Source organism: Adiantum capillus-veneris, chromosome 19 (genome assembly GCF_014529385.1).
Source record: "Adiantum capillus-veneris isolate H3 chromosome 19, ASM1452938v2, whole genome shotgun sequence".
In the NCBI taxonomy this organism is placed as follows: Eukaryota; Viridiplantae; Streptophyta; class Polypodiopsida; order Polypodiales; family Pteridaceae; genus Adiantum; species Adiantum capillus-veneris.
The window spans coordinates 47,666,112-47,683,929 of record NC_140949.1 but is presented as its reverse complement, the minus strand read 5'-3'; positions in this window follow the sequence as shown (position 1 = coordinate 47,683,929).

Here is a 17,818-nt window from a genome sequence, read left to right as displayed (position 1 = left end):
CCGCTGTCTAGTATTGCCATCGTGTTCACTCCTTGGAATTCAACTGGTAAGGTTGTATTCCCCTCTTCACCTTCGCAATACTCTTCGACCTTGTTTAAGGGTACAGGCTTAGCGTTCTTTTGTGGTTTGCTCAGCTCTTGTATATCCTCTTGCAGTCTCGATGTTGGGTCTTTTATCCCAAATTTCTCCAAGCATTTTCCTACAGTGGTCCACATATGTGGTCTTAGCCTCAAAAGCTCAGCTAGAGTGATAGTGCATGTCACTGGTGTTGACAAGATCTCTATCAATCCTTGCGAGTCCATGACTTTTTCTGATGAAATTCTTCGTGAGGGAAGTGCTCTAATCTCGGATTTTGCTTCATACTCTCCTAAGTATGAAGGTAAGGTATTCAGTGAATGAGGTTTTCTCTCCATTGTTCTAACAGAGCCCCCATCTCCCCAGTAAGATTGCAGATCCAAGTCCACTTGAGATCCTGCCTCAAATTCCACTATGGGAGGATTACTAATGTCCTTTTCCCAATTTGTCTGATTAGCTTGGCAACTTAGCTCGTTTGCAAAGTTTGCCTCTCTCACTTGTTTCCAAAATTCATTGTAATCCTCATCTCTTCCGTAAGACCTCTGTATGACTGGATGAAAACTCTCTATCTCCTGATCGGTTGTGTTCAATACTATGCGGTCATCCTTGTGTGTATTTTCAGGCTTTTGTGCACTGGGAGTCTTTTTAGCTACCCGTGAAATGATAGTCTCTTGCTAAATTGGGTTTTCCGTTCCACAATTCATTGTTTCTCTTGGTGGTTCTAATAAAGCTTGTGCATTCTCGATCATTCTCTGGCACATTTCAAGTCTCTGCTTTTCCAATTCCGCATTTGGGTATGTCATCCACCTCTGTTCTTGTGTTTGTTTGTTCTTTAACCTAGCTTCGTAAGCTCTCATCAGTGCGTCCAATGGTTCGTGTACTTTGTCGACTAGCACTGATCCCCCTGAGCTTAAGCTCGTTGTTTCTTTGATACTCTTTTGTTTCGTTCTTTCTGGGCTCATCTCTCGTTTCCCGTTTTGACTCTCAAGTTTTTCTAATCTATCTTTAGTTCGCTTTAGTTTCTCAGCTAGAATAGCGTCTTCACGTTCTTTTCTCAACTTCATGCGTGCTTTTCTAGCTTTCCATGTGTTTCTCTGACTCCGCGGTCCTTGACTAACCACTTCAGTCGCTAACTTTCCATTCTTAGGTTCTCTAGTGGGTTTCTTAGCTTGAGCTCTAGTAACAACTTGCGTTGGTATCAGAGTTTCATTTTCAGACCCACTACTGGTAGGAATAGTTTCTAGCATATTCAATGTCGTCTTTTGCACTTTGTTTGGATTCTTTGAACAATCCACAATGAAGTGAGTAATCCCACACTCAGTGCAATAAGCGTTAATTCTAATGATTTCCGTATGTGGACAAACATTCATCAGATGGTCACCTCCACACTTGTAACAGGGTCCTAGTGCTGGCCTTGGTCTCACTTGATTCATCCTTTGTGGATAGGATGGTCTTTGTCCTGTTAACCCTCCATGAGCTATGAACATCAATGTTCTTGCGTCCAAATTGTATCTCTCTTCATCAGAAGCACTTGTAACTGTTGGTGTTCCAACATTCCCAATCATGCCCCATGGTTCTGGTTGTTTGGGTTCTTCTGGTGGGTAATACACAGTTGGAGACATGTGTGCACCAGATTCTTCATAATAGGCTTGAACATGCACTAAGGCTTGTTCTTCCTGATTCTCTAAGGTTGGTGCATATCTAATGCCCACTGGTCTTGCTCCTGGTAAAGGTGGTTGTTGTCCCAATACCGGTTGTGGTCTTTCTATCCCCATAGGTCCTGGTACATTTCCCGTTGGGTATCGAGGTACTGGATGTACCTGAGGTGGTGCTAATTCAGCAGGAGGTGCATACTGACTCTCCCTTACATACCCTTTGTTGTAATAGCACTCCTCTGTCTGATGGTTTGTCCATTTTTGTTCGATAGCACACCATTTCAGTGGTTTTGGCAATGGTTTTTGGTATGGTGCCATCCTTTTTAGAGCATCTTCTATCATTTGCTCTACATTTGGCATGGTTGTTGTTTGAACATTCTTTTTAGTGGTAGTCTCGCTCGCTACGGAGGAAGAGCTACTGGATGCAAAATCTGTATCCGCTGAAACCTCTCCATAAACCGTACATTTATCCACTAAGTACAATGCTTCTCTCGTTACTTGCTCGAAACTTGTACAAGCTTTCAAGTGCAAGTCCTTCTTGAGAGTGTCGTTGCTCAATCCTTCAATAAAGAGAACAGATAGTCTGTCATCTTGTGGTCGTTCACGTACTGGACATCTCTCAATGTATTGTTTGAAGCGAAGTGAAGCTTCCTTCACTTTTTCGTGTTCTCTCTGTTTAAAAGCATATATTTGTGAGACCGTATTGTGCTTAATCCCTCGTTTTGAGAATTCCTCAGCAAACTCTCTTAGCAAATGGTCAATGTCATGGAATCCCCCTCTGTTCAGTGGTTGAAACCATGTCAATGCCGTACCTTCTAGAGTAAGACCAAATCCCTCGTATTGTGTATGGAAATCTGTTATCTGCTCAGCTCTTAAGACTTGCTTAAAGAGTGACAGATGTGCATACGGATCTCCTGAACCACCATACTTCTTTGGCATACACTTGGCTACTTGAGATGGTCTCATACGTCTATGGTCTGCTACCAATCTCATTGCTCCTGTGTCCCGGCTAAAGCTTTCTCTAGCATCATGGACTTTATGGGTTACCCTTGTCGGTTCCCCTGCCCTGAATCTACTACTAGGAGGTAAATGTGATGGTTCCGCTTCGAACCTTGGACCTGGAGTGGTATATGTGGGGATTGGAACTACACTACCTCGATTCGTATCCATTGACTCTCTGGAATGTAATGATCCCATTGGTCCGGGCTTCGAGTACTGAGGTTGACTGAAAGAGTCAGCAACCTGAGTTCTTTGTCCTCCTGTTGTCATTGGGTTTTGCACTCCATTTGTTGGTGCTGGTCTTTTTCAGTTAGAAGTAACATAATACTGATGTAGTGGTCCCCCAAAGTATGTATATCCTTCTAATTCTTTCTTGCCCATTGTTGAGTATTGCCTCCCATACTTGTCGTAAGCGGCAATTTTCACTTCCGATCCCTCTGTGTAGGTAAAGACATAAAGTCTTTTTTGGTCTGTCAACTCTCCGGTGTAGGGTTCTTCACATCTATAATAGAGATCTTGCTCCCCATTATTATATTTGTATAGCCCCACATAGATGTTATCAGTGTTGATCCTTGTAGTTTCATTCTCTCTTCTTAACCTCGCATCAGGGAAGTTCATTATTGGTGCTTTCTCCTCAAGTTCTTCATCTCCTTTGGCTTTGGTGCCCATCAATCCCCACTTGTCCACAATGTTAGGGTTTAGGACTACCAAGTACATGGTACCCTCGTCATCTAGATATCTATCTCCGCTATAGCTCACAGGCACTAAGTCCTTGAACTCACTAGGTCTATCTTCTATCTTTACACAATAGCGGTCCATTCCATCTTTGTAGATCTTGGCACCTTGCTCATTGTCGTACTGGTATTTTATGAACAATAGCTTCATTGTGGCGGAAGGGTTTGATGATCCTGCTGCCATATTTTCTCTGTTGTTCAGGTTCAAGTGTTTCAAGTGTTCGGTGAAAATCTCGTAAGATCTCTCCGAAGAAGTATCAGAAACACTTTCTTCAAAGATCGGCTCTAAAGGTTGTACCCAACTTTGGTTTACACTTCCCTCGGTTGATATGACACTTGCTTGTTCCCTTTGTTTTGGTTGGTTATTCTGGAGATTCCTGCCCGATCTCAAATCATCAATTCCCCTAAAGGACTTTAACTTTTCCTTCTCGGCAATTTGTTTTCCCAAGTTTTTGGTGGTCAGAATTGATCCAAACTGATTGATACTTTGGTCAATTGTTTAACCTTGTCAGTTGGACAACTTCTGTTTCATCAAGTGAGAATTTTGTTGCAGTTATGCTGAAAAAGACATTATACGCGTATGATGTCTTTTTTCACAGATTTGGACTATTTTGGTTATGCTCACTCTCAGTAGCCCCCTTATGCTCTGTCCACTCACAAAATTCAGTTTGAACTCTGTTTAAGCAAGTTATGGCTAATTTAGGCTTTTCGTGGCAATTTTCCACTTTTTACTTGTTTTGGGTCAATTGTGATCCAAATGGGATGAAACTTGAAATATAACCTCTAGACAGCTATTACAATGGATCTGTGTTGGCAAAGTATCAAAATATGTCCAAAATTAGGTCAAAGACATAATACGCGTATGATGTCTTTTTCATCAATTTGGGTCAAGACTTGATATTGATGCTTTCTATAGTGTTTGTAACAATCTTGTCAGGTCAGATATAAAAAATAAGCAGTGGATGTGCTAAAAGACATTATACGCGTATGATGTCTTTTGTCCCAGATTTTGACTATTCTTGGTTTTAAGCTTTCTCCAATGTTTATAATTGAGTTTCAAGTGTTTTTGTCAGGTTTGAATGTAAAAACAAGATCTGAATCCAAAATTTCCTACTCTTTGCGTTTCATGGACTCCGACTTGTCTTTTTGGGTTTCTTTGAGTGTTAATGCTCTTGTTTTAAGTTGAAATTAGGCTATAACCCCCCTTTTGAACACTATGGTAAAGTCAAAATTTTTGTTTTGGTCTCTGTTTGGTCATTTAGACATCATACGCGTATGATATCTAAAGTTGCAAATTTCTAATTTTTTGGCACAGAATCCTTCCTAAAGCTTTCTCAAGTGCTCAGCAACTCCCAGATACACAGAAAATTTCTCTGACTCTTGTTTATTGCAAGTTTCACTACTAACTCAACGGTTTAGTGATCTAACATGCAATCAACCATATCAAGCAAATACTCCAATGATTACTAGCTCTAGATCAGGATCAAATGAAGTCCTACCTAAGCTATTCCTAATCATAAAATGGGTTTGGTAATTGTGATTTTAAAGAGATCCAGATATGGCAACAAAAGAAGGTCCACCGACTTTAGAATTTGAGGAATACGATCAAGTTGATCTGCAACCTTTGAAACGACTTAGCACGGATATTGTTGGGAAGATAAGAACGTCAAGGATCTTTTATGGACTTCTCATGCCAAATCAAGGTAGTTAACACCCATGAAGATCATCTATATCTTCAAAGACAAGGGTTCAAGAGATCTACCAACTTACCTATTTAGGGATTGTTATAACAATAACTTTGTTATGATGAGTCCTGAGGAGGTAGAATATACCAAATACCAAGGGTACTCTATAAGAGATTGGATATTGGGCTAAGGACTAGAAACTATTCCAAGGGGAATTGTGCGAGAGATCTTTTGGGAGAAATATTTAAAAACCCAAACCTACCTTGTCACGAAGAAAACCGAGTGACATTAAAGCCCGTCCAGGGCTACATGAGTTACTATTTCCAGCAAATTGGTTTGAAGGACTCGAGACAGGACCAACTGCCAGAAGAGTTGGAGCTGAGCCAAATAGACATGTCAAACCAGCTGATTTTCAAAAATGGGTCAGAAAATGCAGTGGATCTGGGGATCCATATGACCATTGTAAGATGCCCAAAATTAGAAATACCAGCAGAAGAAAGATGAGTGTCATTGTTCTAAAAGGATTGCTAAACAAAGAACTTCATGCTATACTATATAGCAAGAAGCATATGACCCTATAAGAGTGTGTATCCAATGCTATTGACTTGGAAGACAATTGTGATATTTTCAATAAAGAAGATATCCCTACGGATACTCAGAGTGAGAAAACAACATCCACAAAACCAACACAAGTGGGAACGACTACTGCAGCACCTCTTACATCCATAGAAGACATGCTCAAAAGGATGAACAAAATGATGAGTAACATGAAAAAAGCACCTATGAGAGGACCAGGGCAAGGGATACCTCAACAAGGAAAACCAATGAGACCGCAAAAATGGTATGCTATTGAGGGTACATGGACCAACCATGAGACCAATGAATGCTATTATCGACCAAAGTACGATGTAAATGTTCATTATCTCCCCAGAGGCCACAAAGACAACCCTTGTACAAATATCAGCCTAAGTGGAGTAGATTTCGAGAGAGCATATGAATTATTATCAACAATCAAAGAGGATGGATCAGCTCAGATCACAGCTTAGCAAGGCAAGAAAGTCAAAGTGGTCATTTTAACAAGGACATAGTGGATGAGGCATTAAAGCTGCCAACCGAAGGAATGACAATGAGGGCTAGAGATAGGAAAACAGCTAGTACATTCGCCAAGGATATAGCTGCTACCACCTTCTCTGACCTAATTCTCAAGCAAGTGGAGGATCCCGCCCGTCTTTATCACCAACACTTCCATTTCCTCTCAAAGACACCACCAAGATACACAACTCCGAATCATGCGGTTGCAACTACTTTCACACTAGTGTGGAAGTCAACCACAAGGAAAACAATAGATCACGTGTAGTACGTGCTTACAACACTCAAGAGCACAACGAAGGAAGGAAAGATAATGTATCTGGGTGCTCCAAAAGTTCTAACACGAATCGCATACCATGCTATTGAAATGGCCGACAACTTGCGATGCCCAGCCCCGGATGAGAATACATGGATAGTATCAGCTCAACCCTCTCCACGAACCACTAGATCAAAGAAGAAGAGGTTATATAAATCAAATGAAGAATCAAGAGAAATCTCGCATGAAGCCCACAACAGTGAAAGCTTTAATAATGAAGAAAAAAGGGCAAGGAGAGAAGAAATGAAGAAGAAAGCGGTGGCAACCCATAAAGAAGAACCTCAACCGAAAAAAGCAAGGTTTAAAAGAGAAAAAGAATCGTATGAAAGAAGTCACCAAGCTGCTGGAGAGAACCCAAAGTCATGGAGTCCCAGGGAAATCAAGGGTCCTAGGACCAAGAATCCTGAGAAGAAGATTGAAGAAGATCCAAAGGATCTGCTTGAGCGAATGTATGTAGAAGCCGAAGCCTTGAAGGTACAAGAAGCTCTAGAAGCGCAAAGGAAAGCAAGAGAAAAGTCGAATGTGCAACAAAGACAAGCAGAAGTTGCACAACAACGTGAACCACAACATGAACAAGGAGAAATGTCTCCAAGATCCACTTCACCCACTACTGAACAAGAAGACCATCCAATGCCAAGTACAAGCCCTTCACCAACTCCCAAATCCAATGAAGATGAGGAAACAAAAGGAAAAGAGAAACAAGAGGAGGACTCCAGTTATGAACAACCCAAGGAAACAAACAAAGATGAAATTGGACCTTCTACAAGAACACAAGCAGAATCAACTGAAGCATCTATAAAGCCCAAGAAGATTCAATTGAACCATCTACCAAGCCACAAGCAGAATCCGCTGCACCGTCGAAAGAGTCACAAGCCGAATTTGCTGCCACGTGGAGTATCTCGTGATTGCTTAGACTTCTTAGCCTCTTGTGGGCGCAGAGAGGTAGATTGTCTCTTATTCCTCTTGGAACGTGTGGGAGATCTACCTCGCCATTGGATCTTAGCCACATTATTCTTGGAAAAATTATTCTTAGAGTAGGGAATATTTTCTTTCATCTCTTGGTCATCATCATATCTTTGGGCATGAATGATGGCTTCAAGTAAAGTTTTTGGATGTTGGGTCTTGATATGAAGAAGATAGTCTTTGTCAAGACCCTTATTAAAACCCCGTTTCTTTTGGAATTCATCTAGACATTCTAGTTTTAATATGATTTTTTGATACTTTGAAAGGTACTGTGTGAGAGAGAGGCCAGACATACGGCATGCATCCCATGCTTACCAATTCTTATCTTCTTCATTGGAGTCCAAAAACTCTTTGAAGAAAGAAGCTTGAAACGCCGCCCAAGAGACGGAGAACGAGCATCTATTGGAAATGTCATCCACCACTTATAGGCCTTGCCTTTAAGAGATAGACTTGTTTCCAAAGCCGTCTTTATATCCGGGGTGTGTCTCAACCTATGAATATCACTCCATTTGTGTAAGAACGTATTGACCGCATCCTTGTTGTGATCACACTCTTCCCCGTGAAACTCAGGAATGGTGATATTCTAAGCAATGCATTGCTACCTTCTGCATCTTCTGAAGCACTTGTCTCTTGGACTCCTTGAGTCGTGCAAGCTTGGTTTCCTTGAACCGTGCCACTTGTGGCTCCTTGAGCCGTCTGTGAATTCATAAATGTCATAAGTAGCTCAAAAAATTTTGTAACATTTGCAATGAGTGCAGAGAGGTTGCGTTCAAGTACACTTTGGCAATTTTCCAAAGTCTTGAAAGCAGCTATACCTACAAGGCCATGATCTCCTAGATCATCATCGTCATGCATATTAGTGTCAATAGCACCCATGGTGCCCTGATTTTTATCTATGTGCTCAAAATCAGAAGTGTGTATAAGTGGGATATCCTCATTGGCCATAGTAAACACACACTAATGTAAAGAGAGAAAAAAAACGTCAACTTGTACCTTGTAAAGCTTGAAGTCTTTGGTTTTTTATGCTCTACAATTTGTGTTGCATGGGAACCTCGCCTTACGAAATTGTAGCGCTTTACGTGTTGTTCGTTGTAAGAACACCTTTGTGGATTCTTCACAAAAACTTGTTGTTTTTGTGAAGGCTTTTCTTCATGTGTGAAGATTTTTCCTTGAAGAAAAATGAATTTTGGAGGAAAACTTGCCTTTCCTTCAAGAAGTAAAAAGGAAGGGTGAAACTACTTCATTGAGGTTTGAAGCTTTACTTTTCCTTTTAGCTTTCTTGTCAACACAAGTATGCTATCTTTCCTTATTATACACAACAAGGTTGAATAGCTTAGATGGTAGAGTGGTGGCCTCTTACCCTCATGGGGTGGGTTCAACCCTTCTTTGTGCAAGGGTTTAGAGGGTCTTCCTACATAGCCAACGGAGCCTTGGTGTCGTAGAGTTTCCAGTCGACTTTGCCAGTCGCCCATTGTGGAGGATGCATCTGGGGCAGTTTTGGCCAGTTGTCGTTGTCTGCCTTCGCGCGCTACGCACAAAAGAAATTGTGCCTGCCTTCTTTTTGTTGCACAACGGAGACATCGTTGTTTGCGGGTCGTGGTAGACAAGCAGCGCGTCGCATGCACATTCAACACACTTTTCTCCTTTCCCAAAAATAGCTCGGAGACTAGTGAAAGGGCGGTGGTAATGTGTGTGCTAGTCTCCATCCAACCGTGCTATCTTATAGCCTCCCCCTAGCGTACACACTGTCCGACCGTGCCGGTGGCCTTGCCCTTAGGACCCATGTCCTTACACTCACCAATCTATCTGATATCTCCTTGACAACTCTCATGAAGGGTAGTTAGGGATAAGAAGACAAGTAGATTATTGTGCTTTTCTTATCTCCCTTAGAGATTTCACTTTAATTCATTCTCTTCCTAGCAGTAGGTCTTTTGACAAGGTTGTGTAAGTGTCTTCTTCTCCTCTGTCTTCCCCGATTTTGGCTTGATTGATTCTTGCTGGCTGTCATCATCTTTCTCTGAATCCTCTTGAACTTGGTAAACTTTTCTTGTAGTTTGCTTTGTCCTTGTCATATGATAGCCAAAAAGGGATATGCTGAAAAATATGCCCGAACAAAGCGATAGCAGGTGCTTCAAACTTTACCGACCATGCGCTATCGTGTTGTGTGGGAAGATAAAGAGAAATTGTCTGACACCTTATGAGATTCCTCGAACAAAGCGATAGGAGGTGATTCCAATGTTCACAGCCATGCCCTATTGTGCCGTGTGGAAAGATTAGAAGAAATCATTTGACACCTTATGAGATTGCCCGAACAAAGTGATGATAGATCCTTTCAACGTTCATGACCATGCCCTATCGTGCCGTGGAGGATGTTGTGTTTTGTAGTAATTAGCGGTGATTAATATGGACAAATGGAGATCATGCATTTCCAAGTAATTAGCAACAATATATTCACAATTGCAGCTCACACATATTGCAGAAGCGTTTCTAAGCGTTTTGACTTATTGGCAGTAGAGCAGCTCTACATCATCTTTTTCTTCGCCTTTGTGGATATTGTATATTGTATTGCTTTCTCGGCTGTATTAATTAATGTATGATACGTTAATAATGCGTTAATTTGCTCCTAGAGTTTTAATTAACTGGCTGCAGTGATGATGTCTGCACTAGATAGCTGGAAAAGTTAATTTGAAGGAGATTTCTCAAGTACAACTGATCCTTGAGGTTTAGCATGACGACCATGATGACGTCGTTTTGTTCGTGTGGCCTTGTATTATGTTGTTCTAACATTGTACAAGCTCGAGAGTCCAAAATCTTGTCTCTCACTAAATAATGTGATTATTTACTTTTCTCTCACTTTTTAGGCTTGTTTTGTCATATAAACACCTTGTGGCAGTCTCCAAACAAGTTTCACTAAATTTGAACAAGATTTGCCGAAGTTATCAACTGTTTAGTGTCCATAGACTTAGTTTTCAAGAATCTGGCTTAAGTCTCACTTTTGTGATCCAAATTTCACCAAATCTGATTTGTGGAGTCTACTTGATATGCTTGACCTTGTGGTATACTCAATTGTGCAAAAATGTTCAAATCTGGGGCAGATGTAAATAATTATGATTATTTACTTCTGGGATTTTCATGTAACTTTTTGCCAAAATGTTGATACAAACAGGTTAAGAAACTCAACTTAAGCTCCTAGCCAAGTTTCACCAAGTTTGGATAAACTCTGGTCAATTTGTCAACAGTTTGGTGTCTGCAGAGACTGACTTTACAAATCTGGCCACAATTTTCACTTTATAGATCCAAATCTTACCAAATTTGATGTGAGTGCTCAATACAACATGATAGAACTGCTGGTAAGTTTGGTTGGCCAAAAGGGTTGAAAAATAGGACAAAAGTAAATAATCATGATTATTTACTTCTGATAAATTTTTACATATTTTTTCTCGACTGAGCATTCATACATGCTAAACACTACTAAGCCTCTGAGTCAAGTTTCAATAGATTTGAACAAGATTTAGCAAGTCAAACTCAATTTCTCGACAATCAATACTACGGATTTCAGTTTTTATCAAGTTTTTGGTATGTTTTGTGATCCAAATTCTATGAGCCTTCATGAAAGATGTTTGTAATCATGCATAGAGTCTCTGGTATCAACCTTGGCCAATTTTGAGCTAAAAGTAAATAATCACGATTATTTACTTTTGGCCTAAAATGAACACTTTTTTCTTTTTTTTCAATGGTCGTTCTTTTTGTGATAAGTTTTAAGCCTCTAAGTCAATTCAAAACTTAATTTGGCCTAAATTCTCAAGAAAATGTAAATAATCTAAGTTTTTGCAAACTCTTGAAAATTTACCTCAAATGCTTCTTCAAGCTTACCCACTGGTTCATACAAACTTTATGAGCAAAATCTCCAGCCTGATTCAGTGATTGACAGTCTTTTGGTGTTGTTTCAAGTTGTAGACCTAAAATTTTGCAACTTCACATAAACAACTCACAAATGATTCTTTTAGAGTGAGCAATGATTTGAGATTCCACCTCGGATGCTACTTACCCTACTCCTAGGTTCTTCTGCAATTGGATTGTGAAAAGTGTCCACAAACACTTGTTTTCTTGTTTTTTATGGTTTTTTGAGCCTTGATCTTAAGACTTTTCCTGTCTATCAAGCATTCTCAAAATCCTAACCTAATCCGACAATCCTACAAGGTACTTAGCAAGTACAATCTACGTCCAAGCTACCTCTACACAGCAAAAGACGACACTCTTAAGCTATGTGGTTTTAAAGAGAAAGTTTAACTCTAGGTGATCCTAGAGAAAATTAAAGGAGAACTACACAAGACGCTCTTTTTTTTCCCTAGTTTAGTTCTATTTGTCCCTGGCAGTGGCACCAAATGTGGAATGGGTTTCTAACCTCACTCTTATCTTATTACAGACATAGCGAGAACTACGAACATAATTGTCAATCCATGGGACGAAGCTGACTCGACTAATACATGGAGGCTGTAAGAGGGTGTCAATCTCTTGGAAAACAACTGACAACTTGCATCTAACACAAGCTACACTCAAATGACCTAAGTCATCATCAAAAGCTCGTCACTAATCGGCAAACAAAACATGACCATTATAGCATGAGACGACATCCAAATGTTACAAAACTTCTAGGACAATTATATAAGACCTAAACGCACATGATTATGGTCTCAAATCTCACTTTTGATGAAGTGAAAGAAACGCGATTATTAACAGTAGTGAGATTTTTGACCTAGTCGTCTCTGACCCCGAATGCATCTAAATGCTTAGCAATGATACCCCAATACCCCACCTATGCTTATTTTGTGATTTCCTAGCTTAAATTCCTACTTATGATGAAATTATGCCGCGGGTCGATGACACCAAAATCTATGATTTACCATGATATTTTTATGTCAATGCATAGAGCTCTTACCTGCGGTTGCAATGTAACAGACGACACTGCAATGTGACAACCGATAAGGGAGTAGGAAGCATGAGAAGGAGAGAAATGAGCATCGTTAGCTCACGCTGTGTATTTCTTATCTAAAAACTTCACAATAACTTACAAAATTTTTCTTTCATACCTTAGCCAAGGTTTCTTTGGTCAAAAACTAATAATTTGGGAGCTCTAACTAAGGATAAATTGATACAATCTAGAAGCTTATAGCCCCGGCTCATTGATTACAATATCCACTTGGAAAATAGGAGTTACAATATTCTCAATTTATCAAAAGAATAAGAGCTCCCAAAAAATGTTACATGGGTTAGCTTGCTGCTAATAGAGGCCAAATGGTTGTGGATGTCTCCATGTATGGGGATGATGAGGTAGGTGTATTGTGACATATTTCCTCAAGACACAAGTATGCTTGTAAATCCAAACATTGAGGTTGGTGATACTGTGCTCTTTATCTGTCTCAGGTATGTTTTGCCCCTTTGCTAATTATTAGTGCATATGCACCTACAAGGGCCTCATTGGGGGATGTATTTCCTTTGACTTCAAGTGTCTTATGAGGGATCTTCCAGAGGCTATGGCTATGCAAATATCCATACTTGATCCTCTAGTGACACAGTGCCTATTCAACAAGAAGGGAAGCATTTCAAGTTTTTTTGAATAATTTGACATGTTGACCTGCAATTACATAATATACCCCTATATTGAAGGGTAAGTCTTAACTCCTAACAATTTTTTATATTTTGGGCGGTATTCCTAGCTAATTGTTATTTTCATGTAGAGGGCATTGGAGTCTTATTATCTTCAATCTTTTGGAGAAAGATGTTATATTTATGAGTTCATTGTCAAGTATACATGGGAAAAGTAAAATGTAAGTCTAAAGTATGATCTATGCTTGATGGCCCCTTGTTTTCTATTGGTAGCTTTTTGATTGATGTCTTCTTGCAATGATGCCACACTTGAGTGCCCACACTCTCCTAGGGCACCAATTACAGATGACTCAGTGTTTCCTTTGTCACCAAAGAAAGGTAGAGCTGCCAAGGGTTTGGATGCAAAGAAAAGGGATCACTAGAAGAAGAGCCACGCAAAGAGCCCTTCAAAGAGGATCCATACAAATATTAGCCTACAAAGAAGAGCCCTTCAAAGAGGAGCCATACAAATAAGAGCACTAGAAAGAAGATCCCTACAAAGAAGAGCCATGCAAAGAAGAACCCTACCAAGAGGAAGAGCCCCACCAAGAATAAAAGCCCTACAAAAAGAAAAGAAAAAGCAAAGGGCCCTCCATTCCATTCACAATCTAAATTCAAGGTTCCAAAGCGTTGTTCAGCTAAGAACAATATGGGGGAGGCACCTGGCTCACCTTTCAAGCTACCATTTATGTTTCCAAAGAAGGTTGCCAAGTCACCCAAGCCAACCACTCCTCAGGAGCCCAAAGCACCAACCCCCATAGAACCCACTGCCAAGTCCTCCATGCCAAGAGTTGAGGAGCCTAAGGAATTTAACTCACCACCACCCCCTCCTGAACCGACCTCACCCCCTCCTGAACACAAAAGAAAAAGGGTCTCTGAGGATGCAGGATTCTCCCGAGCAAAAAGAAAAGTGGAGTTTCATAATTGATTACTCCACAAAAGTTATGTACTCTTTTGTTCATTTTGTCTATATGAACATACACCCTTTGGTGGTTCATAATTTTGTACTTCAAAATTTAATACCAGCTATTTGATTCTTGATTTTGTATCATGGTGCCATGTAAATTTAAAACAACATAAATAATGATCACAACAAGGTAGAAAAGACATGTATATTTGCAAAATGCAATGATTACAGCATTGAACCCCGGTTTTGTAGAGTCCTTGCAAGTGGCTCAATTACAACTCTTTTTGGGGGAAGACATGTCATTCAAGAGGTTGAATTCTCCATCCTTGTGCTTACAAAAATGCCATCCACTTTGAATCTATACTCAAAAGATGTTTCAAAAAGAAACTCAAGAGATTCTCTAACTTCCTGTTGTCTCTAATTTTTTGTTACTATAAGGCTTCTATGCTCAGTGTGTGGATGGACTACGACCTTTAGTTGAAACTCTGGAAAATTTTTCTCAAAGTCAAGAGGAACCCAGCTACTTAACTTTCTTCTCCATCTCCTATAGTCATAGCCCAAAACTAATGACTGACGACATAGTTGATATGAGATAGACATAGAATTTGGGCTTACTCTACAACTGATATAATCGCCAATATGGAAAGTGTCTTTGGTAGTCCATCCTTCTCCAAGTACATTATCCAGTTCATTCATAGAAATCCTTCGATTAAGTTACATCGTCATTGTCCTTTGTAAATTCATTGTTTTGAAACATGCCACAAAGACATGTATAGACAAGAACCATTGAACTTCAATCCTTCTTGAAATCCTACCCAGAGACATAGCTTTAAGGATTTCTTCTTTGATCTTGGATTTGAATCTAGAATAGTACATGCATCAGGGTCTTCCCAATCAAGTGATCTTATGGTGGGAATGGATAACTGATGTAGTTCTCCATATGCACCTTCTTGTGAAGGAAATTTTGTATTCTGTAAAATAGACAAACAAATTCATTGTTTTGTAAATAGAAGGTGGCTTGTCAGCAGCTAAAGACTCAGCTGAGTCTTCTAGAAGACAAGTCAAAAGAAAGAAAAGTAAGGGGAAAAGTTGCAACCGGTTCTTTGGTGAAGTTCAAAAACTATTCACCTATGGATGCAAAGTGGATGGAACAAAGCGAATATGTACAGTCGCCAAATGTATTGCAACTTTACCTTCAAGCCTTTGGTTTACAAGCCACGTCTTCTCTAACTCAGATCACTTCAGTAAAATAGAGTTACCAAGGCAATAGCCTCCTAAACAACACTTGGACTAGATATTTTCTAATCCCCACAGCTACGCACAGTGCTATCAAAATCGCAAAAACGGAGAGGTTTCTCACGTAAAAACATGTTCAATTCACAGGGGAGCTCATCGCCAAGTTTCAACTTCTGTATGTCGCTCTTGAAACTTGACCACCTCTCTAGTTGGTCAACTAAGAGTGATGTTTTCCTAAGTTACATACATGAACCATTTCCTAAACATTTGTTCAAACCTTTGAGTGAACCCAGATTTTGGCCACAATGGATGTGTGCGTTAATGAATCTACACCTACACACTTTTGTGACAAAGAGGGCTATGATATAGTCCCAATCCATATGGTATTTATTGAAATGATCGAGGAGAAACATGTCTTCTCTAATCACTACTATGATGCCACAGACAAGTTGGAATAAGAAACGATCACCACGGAGAAATTAGACTTAGAAAAAGAGCATGTAAGAGCCAAACTTCTACTCAAGGGAGGAGAAGAAAAGTTTTTTGAGTTTCTAAACCAACATCAAAGATGCCAACAAAGATATTGCAGGAAACAATACATAACTCACGAAGAAAACTGCAAAACATGCACTAGAAAAAAAAACCCAATTCTTGATGAAAGTAGATGCAACGGACTGCTTGAAAGACAAGATAACTGGAAGATATCTAGACACAAAACAATCAGAGCAACAAAACCAAACAAAAACAAAGTCATTCAAGCCTGATAAGACCAAAGGAAAAGAACCTTTAATGATAAAAATTGAACATAAAACAAAATACAAAGATCTAAAACGGACTTTGAAATTAGAAGTGTGGACCACGGAGATGGAATCAAATAGTGACAAACAAGGAGAAATCAATGTTCCATCTCATTGTAAAAAATATATTTTGCAAGATCACAAGATCATTGTAGAGCAACCCTTATGACAACCAAAAGAACCGCGGACATTAGGAAAAATTTGGACTCTCAAAGGGGCCCTATAAGGACTTTGACTTTCTCTCTCTTGTCCGAAACGGGCGCACGGTAAAATTTTTACAAATGAAATAAAAACTTATTGGACCTTTTGGATTTAGAATGTACTCATTGACATCTATCCATTGTTATATAGTATGCCATCAGATTGCTTATATTCTAGAAGATTCCATTTTTTGATGATGTGACAACTCCATATTATAAATGGAATCTCTCCCCACATTTCTTCAGTGGGGAGTCCATAACTTCTATAAATCAACTCCAAATTTATTGGAGTTTGGAGATTTAGAATCTACTTTCTAAGATCAACAACTCCATATTATAAATGGAATCTCTCCCCACATTTCTTCAGTGGGGAGTCCATAACTTCTATAAATCAACTCCAAATTTATTGGAGTTTGGAGATTTAGAATCTACTTTCTAAGATCTTTCCAATGATATATTGGTTGATAGGGTTTTGACAAAGTGTTTATGTACTTCAGTGGTTTGTCCACTTTGGACAAGAGAAGCAAAGTCAAATCTCCTTAGGGGCCCCTTTGAGAGTCCAAATTTTCTTCTTTAGTCAAGTCGTTTGCAATGTAGGTAGGTCTAGGTTCTTCTCCTGGTTCGGCTAGGTCTATCTTCTTTGGACTCACCCTATTTTCTTAGTTCCCTGACAGGTTGCTCGACTATGATCTTTTGGTCTTGGAGAGTATATTTCTTATAATGGGATGGAACACTCATTACATCTTTACTCTCTTCCTCGGTTGTTTCCATTTCAATGGTATACATCTCATTTAGAGCTTTCTTCAACTCTTGATATTTCTTCTTTCGTTCAACTCGTGTCATGGATGAATCATCGTCCCGGTGTTTAGGTTTTGATTGAGTTTCCTTTCTCATTTTTCGTTATGTCTTTGATGTTCCTTGTTTATTGTCTGAAGGATATACACCCGTGATTTTGTCTTTGACACAATCATGTACATCGATCTGTATCAGAAACTGTGTTCTGCTAGAAACTGATGACATAGGTCTAGATTTCAAGTTTCTTGTGTCTCTTTTTCTTCTATACCATTTTTGTCTTCTTGTTTTTTGGTTTGGAAAGTCAAAAAAAACTTTTCCTCCCCTCCTTTTAGGAGTAGTTGTGCTCTAACATGTTCTTTTTCTGACCCAAAATCTTCAGATGTAGCTGAATGTTCTTCAAACTCATCAGTAGCATCATAATAGAGGCTTGAAAAGACTTGTTGAGCTTTCAATAAGTCCTTGGGTTCCTGAACTTCATCTTCAATGTGAATGGTCAAAATCATTCGTATGGGAATTATGTCATAACCATCCTCATTTCAAAATTGAGTAGGCATAATAGACGTATTCACACACACATCCATTGTTGCCAAAATTTGAGTCCATTCAAATGCCTCAAACAAATGCTCTAGAAAGGGTTCAGGTATATATGCTTCGTCCGTGCAATCCCTTTCTAAAATACATTCTTCTCATTTTAAACTCCCATTTTCTGAGGCTCCACATC